The following is a 12,384-nucleotide window of genomic DNA, read 5'->3' as shown; positions in this document are numbered from 1 at the left end:
TATGTTGTAGGGACCTTCTCTGTGACCATGCAAGCCACTGATGACAAGGCCAAGATGGCATCTGCTGATAGGGGCTGCTCATCAGCACCTTTATTTCATGGGCCACAGATGGGGTGAGAAAGCTGGGTTATGCATGTATGTGTGTGTGTGTGTGTGTGTCTGTGTGTGTCTGTTCATATACACTCACACGAAGTCTGTTCGCTCACCATAACATAACGAAGGTTACGATATGGTAACCCTAGTTCTATAAACACAGGCGGAGCCCTCTACTGGACTCTATGGGTACTACCTCCTCCAATCACACGCATGCACTTGCCCGCTGAAAATTTATCGTGCACGTAGCCGACCATAAGGACGTCGCTACCGATACGTGCGTGACGTATAAATAGCAGTGTCCCTACTGCCTCAACATCCGACCAACGGCATCAGAGCGGCAAGGCTCATCGGTAGAGAGCTCCACCTGTGCTTATAGAACTAGGGTTACCATATCGTAACCTTCGTTCTATCTCACACAGTCTCCACCCTCTGCTGGACTCTATGGGTACAGTGGGTGGAGCCCAATGACTGTCTGCCCTAGCTGCCACACCAACCCAGTCGGCCCTGAGAAGGTCGCTGGACCGATAGGGGCTTGGCCTGACCATTAACACCTGCACTGCCCTGAGATCCTCACTTTTCAGATCCTAGGTCGCACTTGCGAGCTGGAACCCCGAGAAGGAGCCCGACATATCAAAGAGATAGAAATGCACAAACGGGCACAGTAAGGGCCAAGATGCCATTGTGCACACACTTCCACACTTCAGATTGGAATGTGCACCCACCGCTAAGGGTAGGTCTGATCCCGCCCTTGTACAGGCTTGGGAGATTCATTCACAAAGCCAGCTGGCCAGGCTCTTCTTGGACAGGGTTTTACTGACTGCACTATCACTGAAACAGATGAACAGCTGACCTGTGCATCGAATGGGGGCTGTGTGCTCTACACAGGACGTTAGCCTAGCACACATGGACACAACTGATGCACTCTCACCTCCCTGCACCCTAAGTGGGGTAGGGGGGTAGAAAGCATCCAGATTTATTGTCCTGGACCTGAACATTCTCCTTATGTTCTTAAGAACAAAGGAGGTGTGTTGTCTCATGGCTGCACTGTGGACACCATGAACCAGTATGCAGCTGGGGTGAACCGGCAGGCACACAGCTCACTCACCTTCTTAGCAGAGGTGAAAGCAAGGTGCAGGGCTGTTCAAGAGATAGCATTTTCAATGAGGACTGCTCCAGGGGCTCATAAGGTGCAGATATTATAGCCACCAACACAAGCAGCAAGTCCTACTGAGGCGCCGAGATACATGACACCGGTCGCTGTCTTCTCACACCCTGCAGAAAGCGTATCACGAGGGAGTGGGTGAAGACTGTTCTGTCACCAAACCCCCTGTGACAGGAGAGATAGCTGCAGCGCGACAGCCCCTTCTCCATTAGACTTTGCAGGAAAGAGAAAACCGATCCTACCGAACAGGTAGGCAGATCCGTCTCCCTCTCAATGCATCAATGCTGAAAGCCGTTTGGATGGTCTGTGCGACCTCAGCGGATAGACCAGTCTGAGTCTGCCTCTCCACAATTTTAGGAGAAAAACCTGGAGAGGTTGGTCTAACACCAGCATTGTGCATATGAAGCCTCACCCTTGTGACGGAGCACACAGACCACAGGTAAAGGCTGGAAAACCAGCATTGTAGCCATCGCATGTGCAGCAAGCCCAGAGGGACCACCTGATGGACTCCTGCCCTGAGGCCCAACAGCAACATCACTGACAGCGCTGCCGCAGCTGTCCTCTGCTGCAGCCTGTGGACCACCAAGCCATGCGCACAGATATGCTCCTAGAGTGTTGCAGTTGAGCACAATCCCCAGATACTCCGCTCACTGATTGATATTTGATAATTGATCGCAACCCCTGGCTGTTGAGGTGCAAAATCAACTGGGCTGTGTGGAGATCACTCAAGGCTTCAATCTCTCCATGACCATGAGGTCGTGAGTAGAAAGGAACCCTCATGCCCTTCTTGCGCAACGAGTGTGTGGGGGGCTAGCGGGTAGTTGACAGGGAGCCTAATGTATTTGTAGGAGAAGCCTAGAAATTCCCTGTTACTGTGTCACCTCAACATGAAATAGGCGTCTTTCAGGTCGATGGCGGTAAACCAGTTGCCGGGCTGCACTGGCTCCAGCATTTCCTTGATCATCAGCATGTGGAAACGCCCTCTTGTCCATTATGCTGGTTCAGGTGGCGGAGATCCAGAATGGCTCAGAAGCCTCTCGTCTTTTTGGGGACCAAAAAGTACATGTTGCAAGACCTCTGTGCATGTCATGCGCAGAGATGCCCTAAGACAGCCTGCTTCGGCAGAAGTTGCTGGATCTTGGCGGCCAGGAAGTCCACTTCCTCGAGAGGATAGACTGGCTTCTATTATGTCCAGGAAAACTGGTGGTATGCAGCAGAACTGAAGAGAGTAGCCTCGTCTCAGAATGCTGTCCACCCAGCTTATCAGCATGCAGCGCTGTCGCCATTCTGCACGAAAATGTGTACACGTGAACAACGCATCTTCGGCACTCTCCACCGGCAAACTTTCCAGAAATGGAAGTTTAGCCAAAGGGGGGGGGGGGGGGGGGGGACGTCGAACGGGCTATAGTGTCCCTGAACACACCAGGGCCGGGAACACACCACAACTTGCTACTCTGTGGTGTCCTTGAATACTCCACGGTCTGTTGAGCTCGCTGTTCCAATGACGGCTCAACGTGCAACAGTGTCACCATGAGCGCGTCGTCAGTGGAGCAGTCAATATCAACACAGCTGCCGAGTGAAGCCGAGTCAGGAGTCCTCTCTACTGCAGCGGCTGCTGCTGGGAGAATGAGCCGCTGTTCATTGTGATAAAGTGCCACGGGCCGCACCGCTGGACGAGATGTGTTGTCTGGTTGCATCTCTCCGGCTATATCTGACCTAGATTGGCGTGAGCTCGACTCATGCCGTTGCAGCTAGTCAGCTGAACGCTGCGCTGGTTTGGCTGAGCAATGTGGTTGTGTGTTTTAGGAACACACACACTGTCAGTGAGCTAGCAGTGTTCACTGTCGTGAGTGCACGGGGAACGCAGAGTTAGCTCGCATTGCTGCATTGTGTCACCGTCATGGCAGCAGCCCTTCATTCGGCTGCCAGGCTATGTAGGTGACTATGTAAGCGCGTTAAGATTCGGTGGTCGGGCTAGGGAACTGGACGCCCGGGCCTCACCCACCCTCTCACTCGGTTCTGACCGGGAGAGCGGCGTGGGCCGCGGGGCAAACCGTTAGCATCGCTAACGGTTGGCGTCGCTGAGCGCAGCGGCGTGTTCAACACGGCTAGCTCAGTGGGATGGGGTTGGTGATGGGGAATTAGCACTTTTAAGAATGTAATGTGTTTCTAATAAACATTCACAAGCGTCACCACAGTGTACACACACATGTTAGAACAGTGGCTTTGTGAACACAATGCTGCAGGGCTGACCCTTAGCCTCACCCCAGGAGTTAACATTAGCTTTTTGATGAAAGAAGTTAACTTAGCTCTTTGAGGAATGTAATTAACATGTTTTACTCAAAAAACAGTTTCCACATTCTCAAAAGCCTTACCATAGTTTTACACAAGCAGCACATGTAAAACAATGGCGTCTTGAACACCAGACGGGGGATTGTGGCAGCGTCAGCAGGCCTCTCTCCCTCCATAATGGTCACTTGGCAGGTCGCTCCCTTCCCCAGCCGCAGGTTGGCTGGCGGGGAGTGGGGGCCTGGACTTGTCCGGGCAGGACTTGGGTCATCTCGCCCGGGTGAAAGATAATTTTCTAGAAGTGGCAACTCCATCCGTGGAGGTCGTGAATTCAGTGAGCAGTTCGCCGTTTGCTGAAGAAAAGTTCTCTACCACTTCTCCAAATTTCCTCCCCATCTTCACTTCCCACCTCTCTCTTCATGGTTTATCACTTGTTTCTTGCTCCTTCAGTCTCCTATCTCCATGCCCAAAACATCCACCTTACACTCTCTCCTCTGTTCTAGCTTTCCAAATTTTTCCACTTCCTATGTCCCCCTCTCCTCCTCCCAGTTTCATTCTCCCTCTTGCTTTTTCTCTATACATACAAAAGCCACATGGAGGGTCTGCTTCTAATCTTCACATGCTGGGGTCTCCATTTGTTTTGCTTGTCCAGGGACCCCACAATGCAGTTTCCAGTGCCCAGGACCCACTGAGTGCAGATTTAATTAGATAAGGCGAATGGTGGAAGGAGCTGAAGAATTGAAATTGGACATGGAAGTTTTACAAGAGAGACTGGCTGGTCCTTGGCACTGCAGGAGCTTAGCACAACAATGCACTTCACACTGAGAGGGGCAATGAGAAATTGGAAAGAAAGGGGGAATGAGAATGAAGAATGGAGATGGCATACTTAACTCGACCCTGGTAGTCACTAGGGGTGTGTTGGGCTATTGTGCCCCTAGTCTATAGGCTGCTGGTGCCACACCTACTCATGCCACTGAGCCTGTGTGCATAAAGAGTCTCAAAAATTGTGATTGGTGATAACAGCATGATTTGGAGAGATTGATTTACATGCACAAAGCTTCCTTAACTGTTTGTTTTAAGGCAAGTAAACAATGACATTTATTCAGGCTTGGCTGTAAATTAATTAGCTTAAGTTGTCACTCAAGGTTAAATATGATTCCTGATTGTTTTGTCCTTCTCATAATCTTGATGTAAAACCCCAATTGCAAAGAAGTTGGGACGTTGTGTAAAATGTAAATAAAATCAGAATACATTCATTTGGAAATCCTTTTCAACCTATATTCAATTTAATATACCACAAAGACAAGATCTTTAATGTTCAAACTGATAAACTTTATTGTTTTTTGCAAATGTTCTCTCACTTTGAATTTGATGCCTGCAACATGTTCCAAAAAAGCTGGGACAGGGGCAACAAAAGACTGAGAAAGTTGAGGAATGCTCAAAAAACACCGTTTGTACATTCCACAGGTGAACAGGTTAATTGGAAACAGGTGAGTGTCATGACTGGGTATAAAAGGAGCATCCCCGAAAGGCTCAGTCATTCACAAGCAAGGATGGGGTGAGGTTCACCACTTAGTGAACAACTGTGTGAGCAAATAGCCCAACAGTTTAAGAACAATGTTCCTCAACGTACAATTGCAAGGAATTTAGGCATATCATCATCTACGGTCCATAATATCATTAAAACCAACAGTGAATGCCCATGACCTTCGATCCCTCAGGCGGCACTGCATTAAAAAACTTCAGACTTCAAACTTCAGAGAACCATTGTCAGTTAACACAGTTCGTTGCTACATCAACAAGTGCAAGTTGAAACTCTACCATGCAAAGCAAAAGCCATATGTCAACAACACCCAGAAACGCTGCCAGCTTCTCTGGGCCCGAGCTCATCTGAGATGGACTGACGCAAAGTAGAAAAGTGTGCTGTGGTCCGACGAGTCCACATTTCAAATTGTTTTTGGAAATTATGGACGTCGTGTCCTCCGGGCCAAAGAGGAAAAGGACCATCCGGATTGTTATCAGCGCAAAGTTCAAAAGCCAGCATCTGTGATGGTATGGGGGTGTGTTAGTGCCCATGGCATGGGTAACTAGCACATCTCTGAAGGCACCATTAATGATGAAAAGTACATACAGGTTTTGGAGCAACATATATTGAGTGCGTATGAGTGCGGATACTAGACTGGCCTGCCTGCAGTCCAGACATGTCTCCCATTGAAAATGTGTGCTGCATTATGACACGCAAAATATGACAACGGAGACTGTTGAGCAACTGAAGTTGTACATCAAGCAAGAATGGGAAAGAATTCTACCTACAAAGCTTCAACAATTAGTGTCCTCAGTTTCCCAAACGCTTATTGAGTGTTGTCAAAAGGAAAGGTGATGTAACACAGTGGTAAACATGCCCCTGTCCCAGCTTTTTTGAAACGTGTTGCAGGAATCAAATTCAAAGTGAGTGAATAAAAAACAATTAAGTTTATCAGTTTGAACATTAAATATCTTGTCTTTGTGGTGTATTCAATTGAACATAGGTTGAAAAGGATTTGCAAATCATTGTATACTGTTTGTATTTACCCAGAACTGAAGAAGTCCTTTGGATGAGGGACGAAACGTCTTCCAGTATCTTCAACCAAGTCCAGTTGCCCTTGATTTTAACCTTCGTTGGATAACTATGACCTGGATGACTGAGAATCTTCATAGACTGTTTGTATTTACGTTTTACACAACGTCCCAACTTCATTGGAATTGGGGTTGTATTTATCTCACCTCTCTGTCCATGATTCACTTGTTTACAGTTTAATATGTTGTATTCTAATGCTCATACTGTAACCCTACTGTGACCAAGAGTCTAATAAACATAAACACATAGCAATGCGCTCCGCAAGAAAGTACTGTGACAGTGTTACAGAAAAGTTTTGTCTGAGACCCTACAAGTCTAAATATTTTGGGCAGGATTCTGTTTAGAATAAAACAGCATTTTGCTTGTATGTGTTTATTACCTTCTGTGAAAATACACTGGGTCCTTTGCATAGTATGTCCTTGGTCATATAGATCTAAACAAATAATATGGCTTAGTAAAGCTTTATTCATCAGTTGTGCACACCAACGCTATTTGCTTTCCGTGATGTCAAAATATTATGACAAAGTATTGGTTTCTATTTGTCTTCCATGTACTTTTTTCTTCGAGGTTGGCACTAAAACAATACTAGCAAGTATGATGTACAATCTTATGTTGACAACCAAGGTTTCTCATAATCCTGTCTGTCGTCACATAAATGTCTTGGATACAAAATAACAAATAGTAATGAAGGACATTGGATAGAAAGCAGAGATGTATGGACAGAGAGGAGTCGAGAGTGAATGAGGAAGGCAGGGGTATGTGTGTTTGAGGATGAAGACAGAATGGACATGTGAAAACATTGGAGAAAGTCTTTCGCTTTGATGGGGAACCAACGTCTGCACGAAAATGAGCAGAATGAGTGTTTAGTGGCTGTTGTGACCTGGGGCAAAAACCCTGCCATCATGTAACTGCAGCTGCTGAATTTCTTAGCCAGAGTATGACTATTAGCGGCACGATTCACTTGGTTTTTATTGCAGAGCACAGGCTGTACAAGATAGAGGAAGGCTTAGAATATTGGTTTTCAGTTGGCAGGTGGAGGCTATTTTGACATCACTGCTGTTGATTCTTAATGAACATTGACTGTTTTTCCTGTTTTAATCATGACTTATTTAGGAAAAGAAAGGGTTTTCCTGCACATGCCTGCACTTTTTCATTGTCAGTCTTCTATACACACAAGCAGCAACACACTAGTGAGATGCAGATTGTAAAGTGACATGTTTGATATTATTTGTGGTTCCAATTAGTCCTTAAGTCCTTCTTTAAAGTATTATTGGCAGCACATGTAGTTTCAGGCATGTCTGCTGTACGGTCCACCTCACCCAACCATCATACTGAACTCTCTGTGCCATTGTAACTGTTGTGATGCACTGCTCCTCATTGTTCATCCCCTGCCAGGCTTAATGGTGAATTACAGCGGTTTTGACAAAACAAGAGACAATCACACTACAAGGGCTGCAGCATAATTTTGGAGCATCCTGTGCCCTGTGGTCTGAAACAGGGCATACCACTTGTCCTTCTTTCACTGCCCTAAAGCCCCCCAAGTGTTTTATCTTTCTTTACTGTTGAGGGACTCTCCCTGTTGGTTCTTCCCCTCTTTATTCTCCCCTCTGTATTTTCCTTCCCCCTCTTTTGCATTTTATCTTTAAGCTTCCTATTACAACTTGTACGTACACACACACACACACACACACACACACAATATCTTTCATACACTTTGTAATTTTGTTTGCATTGCCTTACTTTGAGAGTGTAAAGATTACGAGTTTCATTTGGCCATTTGCTGTGTTTTGTAAATCTGTCACAATGACTGCATGCTGTGCTTAATGTGTGTGTGCGTATACCAGGGATTCCCCCAGCAAATGGATCATACAAGTCCAGCTGGTCAAAACTGCATTTTAGTCAGTGCAGACTAAATATGTGTCCAGCTGGTGATTATCCTGGTGCCTGACCTGCAGTCACTAGGGCTGCCCCTAACTAATGACTAGTAGTTAGTTCATAGCATTATTTGTGTAGTCATTGCACATTTATGATATTATTTTAATTGTTTTTGGGGCATCAGAAAGTGGCTCGAGCCCCAGGGCTAAGAAGGAATTTTTATAAGGAGCATTTTTAACACTGGGCTACATTACAGAGAAATAGAAAACTGTAATAACAAGACATTAAAACATAGATTTTACAAGAGGCACGATGCGAGCCGCTTGTTAGTGGCAAGCTGTAATGATTCTGAATGTGTCTGAACAACTAGCAAGGAGACTGAACATTTAGTTAATTTATTTCAACACAGTGTAACGTCACACAAGTCTTGTTGTTTAATATTTAAAGTTAAATAACTTTCAACTTCACCAGAACATACACTCGCAGACTTATCAGCATGACAGATGATGTATGACATAACTTACAAATTAACTTGCTACAAACTCGCTCCTCTACAGCTTAATGCCTCTCTTGTACCCGCCTCAACCTGCCATGTCTTTATCGTCCCAAGCACTGGATTTACTGCGACCCCGACCAGTCGTGGTCAGGGGTGCAGAAGTGGAAAAATATGGGTGCCAGTTCTCCCCCCGCACTATCCTCAACGTCAAGGTGAAACTAGTAAATATTATAACATTAAATAAAGTAAAATGTTAGTATAATATTAATATATTTACAGGTCACACTTTATTTGGATAGTCATTTTGTGTTGTAAAGTGGTGAAGACATAAGGGCACTTTTAGGTCAGGAGAACGATATATATATATATACATATATGACACATATTTAGCAATTAACATGATAACTAATGCAAGGACACAGCACTAGAACTTGGAAAATGTGTCTTTAATAAGGCTAACATTATATTTCATAAAAATTGATGGAAATTATTTCTCAAACAAAGATGACAAAGAGGGCGACTCCACCATGACGCACTGCATGAAACCTTGCATATACAAATTCTAGATTGTGCATAAATAATATTGCCAGAATATTACTGAATATATACAACTGAAAGCAATGACTTTCCGTACAGTATAAGGACCATTTCCCTTTGTGTTTTGTCACTTAATCAAACATCCATCCAAGTTTCACATGTTCCTGGAATAAAACAGAAAGTGTCCTCTCATATTTAAAGTAGTTATCTCTTTAAAAGCACAGTACATGAGTATCACTTTTCTGCCGTCAGACATCACAGACTTGTTGTTCTGTATGAACTGTTCTCTCTGTTTATCTTTACAGATTCCAGATGAACTCTTGCTGAAACGACAGTGGCCAAACATCTGTGTCCTGGCACTGAACAGCAACAGCAGGTCTGCTGGAGATTGGTAAGGTGCATGGAAAAACATGCGGGCACACTCACATACACACATCTATATGCCCACAAATGCTTGACGCACACACATATTCACAGACAGGGCCAAATACCCTATACACAAACATAATCAGAACCAGAAACACTTATTGATATGTATTTAGCTGGTGCTCAACTTTCAAAACAGACATGGAACAACTGGAGAGTCACGGCCAAAGGCATGCACACCTTCCATCAACTCAAAAAAATCAAGCAAAGCACAACAAATCCTGTTTCAGAGCTACTATGTGTTTGAAACTACAACCTCAAGGTGTGAAAGCAAAATTAGGTTAGAAAGCCCACAAAAGCAGGAAAAAGGTTATCACCTAATTTCCAGGACTCAGATGTGATTGTTTTAGCTGTGATACTGTTCCAGTTGGCTGCTGTTCTCAGGACTAAAGATGTTATTAAACCTCTCCCCCTCATGTTTTCCTTTTCAAACCATGCTTTTCTTTTATGAAGGTTGTATATCTACGACTGAAACCATTTTCCACTGTTTGGGACGACATGAAACACCTGCTGTTCATGCACTGTGTTGAACTCCATTCCAACATAAAGATTTTTCTTGTTGTCACTGTTACAAAGTCAAGGACACTGAAAGACAGACCGTGATAGTGATGATGTTTACCAAACTTAAATCTTTTTCTTTTCATACTTCTGTCTTATTTGGCCACTTCTCTCTCTCCTTTTTGGCTACAGCTAAGCACATCATGTTAAGAAGCCAGATGTGATGACTAGAGCAGAGCAGAGGTAATAACACTGAGGACAAGCCATGGTAGATGATATTCATAAACTGCTACATAATCATATTCCTAAAGAGCCCAAGTAACGTTGTTCTGACAGCATTGTTTTGACGTTCTCATTTTTTCCCCATGAAAAACAGCAGGTTTGTGTTTGGGCAGATGGACGGGAGTTGGCTGATGCTCCCTGGGGATGAAATCAACTCTGCCGTAGACCGAGGTCCATGTTTATCTTTGGTCTTTATTAGATGTTGATGTTGGCCGTGTGAGAGAACCACTTGTATAAAAAAAACTATTTTTAAGGGAAAAGGGAAAAGAGAGAGAGAGAAGCGGGCTGAGTAGAGGGGGGCGAGAGTGAGAGAGAGGGGGAGGGGGCACACAGCAAGAGTATGTTTTTGGATTTCATCAACTGTACATGTACATAAAAAGATAAACAGTGTCTTCTTTTGCACATATAGAACATGTATTTTCAGAACTAAAGGAATGTAGTTGAGAAGTAGGATTTGTGTGTTTGCATGAAAGACAAACATGTCTGAGGCTATGTTCTACAACCTAAGTAACCAGGTCAATTGTGATTGACTGGACTGGTGTCTTAAGCTATACTTCTGATTAAAGCTGTTGAAGTCTGTTACATTCTCATCTCTGGGAGAAGTGCTATCCTTGGAAGGCTCAGTCAGTGGTGCAGCTGTCCGTGACACTGCTGGAAATACGACTTATGAGCTTGGGCCTTAACACTCGGTGCGGTGCTTGATTTGACCCAGTGTTGGCCCTGTGTTTGTAAGTGTATTACACTGTGTGTGCTTTGTCAGCACTTGGAAAACACACTGGTCTGAACTACACCTACAGCGGGGCCGTGAGAGATGTTTTTGGTTGTCTTTTATTTAAACAAGAATTACTCATGTTTTTGTCAAACCACGTGTAGAAAGCAGCCATCTCACAGCAGTCAGGGAATTTTTGACCGTACAAAAGACAATCAAAATCAAAAGGACTTTAACATTTCTTAGTGGATTTTGTATTTTTTAAACATAACTCATATTTTTCGCTCTTGACTACATTGTTTACCGTGAAGGACTTGTTTGTGCCCAACCAAAAACCACCCAGCTGTGCTGTTTCTAAGGGCACATTCTCACACAGTCGAAAAAGAGCTGCCTAGCGATTTACAGAGGTATCATTATCCAAATCATCCGCATGACATTGACACAGAGGTCTGCTTGTGGAAGGCTGCCACTATCCTGGAAATCTAAGGTGAAAGCTAGGGTTAAACTAGCAGCAAAGAGAAAAGCAGAAGAGCATGGAGAAGTAGGTGGGGTGCACCTGAGCGCTGTTTAATGATGACTCATGGGAAAACAAACTGTGGATCCAATGGGCCGAGGCCACAGCTGGCAGACCTTTGGCTGCTGCTGCCATGTTGTGTCAAACTGCAGTGATGTGGGGAGACACCAGAGAACGGAGCATTACTCTGCCTTCTCTCTGTTACGGCATTTAATGTTGATACAAAAAGCTGCAATCAGTGCACCAATAGCTGCTACCTGTACTATTTTATGAAAACAAAACACTAAATTAATGCTCATTTCTTTGGCCAATGCTGTTAAGACAGACAGAGAGACATGTGTCACATGGATGGTGAGTGAAGCAGGCGGCTGACATTTTCAGATGGACAGAGACGAGCAGAAACACAGGCACACAGACTTATAGAAACAGAAAGACAGACGAGCTGATGGGAAGTCTGTCAGAGGGGCAAGTACAAACACACACACACATACAGAACAACCAAGTAAAATGACAAATTGCTCGGTGAAAGGATGGATGGAGAGCTGAGTGAGGAATGTGGAAATGATGGATCAACGGATGGATGTGAAGGACGACAGATTAGCACGCCAAATGAAAGTTTAATGGCAGGTTGCAGTGGCACACTAACATACTGACAGACATACAGAGACCTACCCTACACACACAGGTAATCATTTTTACATGCAGTATTGTTGTTGTTGCTATTGATGTTGACCTGATCAGAAAGAAACACATTTTTAGAAGCAACTCTTTCTCTCTTGAGAAAGAACTTGTGCATTGTGGGTTTGTCCACATTGTCAACAGCATATGCATCACCAGCTGGTGTTAGGATGCAGTGTGCCAAAATGCAGAATTAGGTGAGAGT

The sequence above is a fragment of the Micropterus salmoides genome, unplaced genomic scaffold, assembly GCF_014851395.1.
Source record: "Micropterus salmoides isolate LMB-PRFRI ecotype aquatic unplaced genomic scaffold, ASM1485139v1 Ms_hic_scaffold_11, whole genome shotgun sequence".
Classification (NCBI taxonomy): domain Eukaryota; kingdom Metazoa; phylum Chordata; class Actinopteri; order Centrarchiformes; family Centrarchidae; genus Micropterus; species Micropterus salmoides.
The sequence above is the reverse complement of the archived record's forward strand: the minus strand, read 5'-3'. Positions refer to the sequence as shown.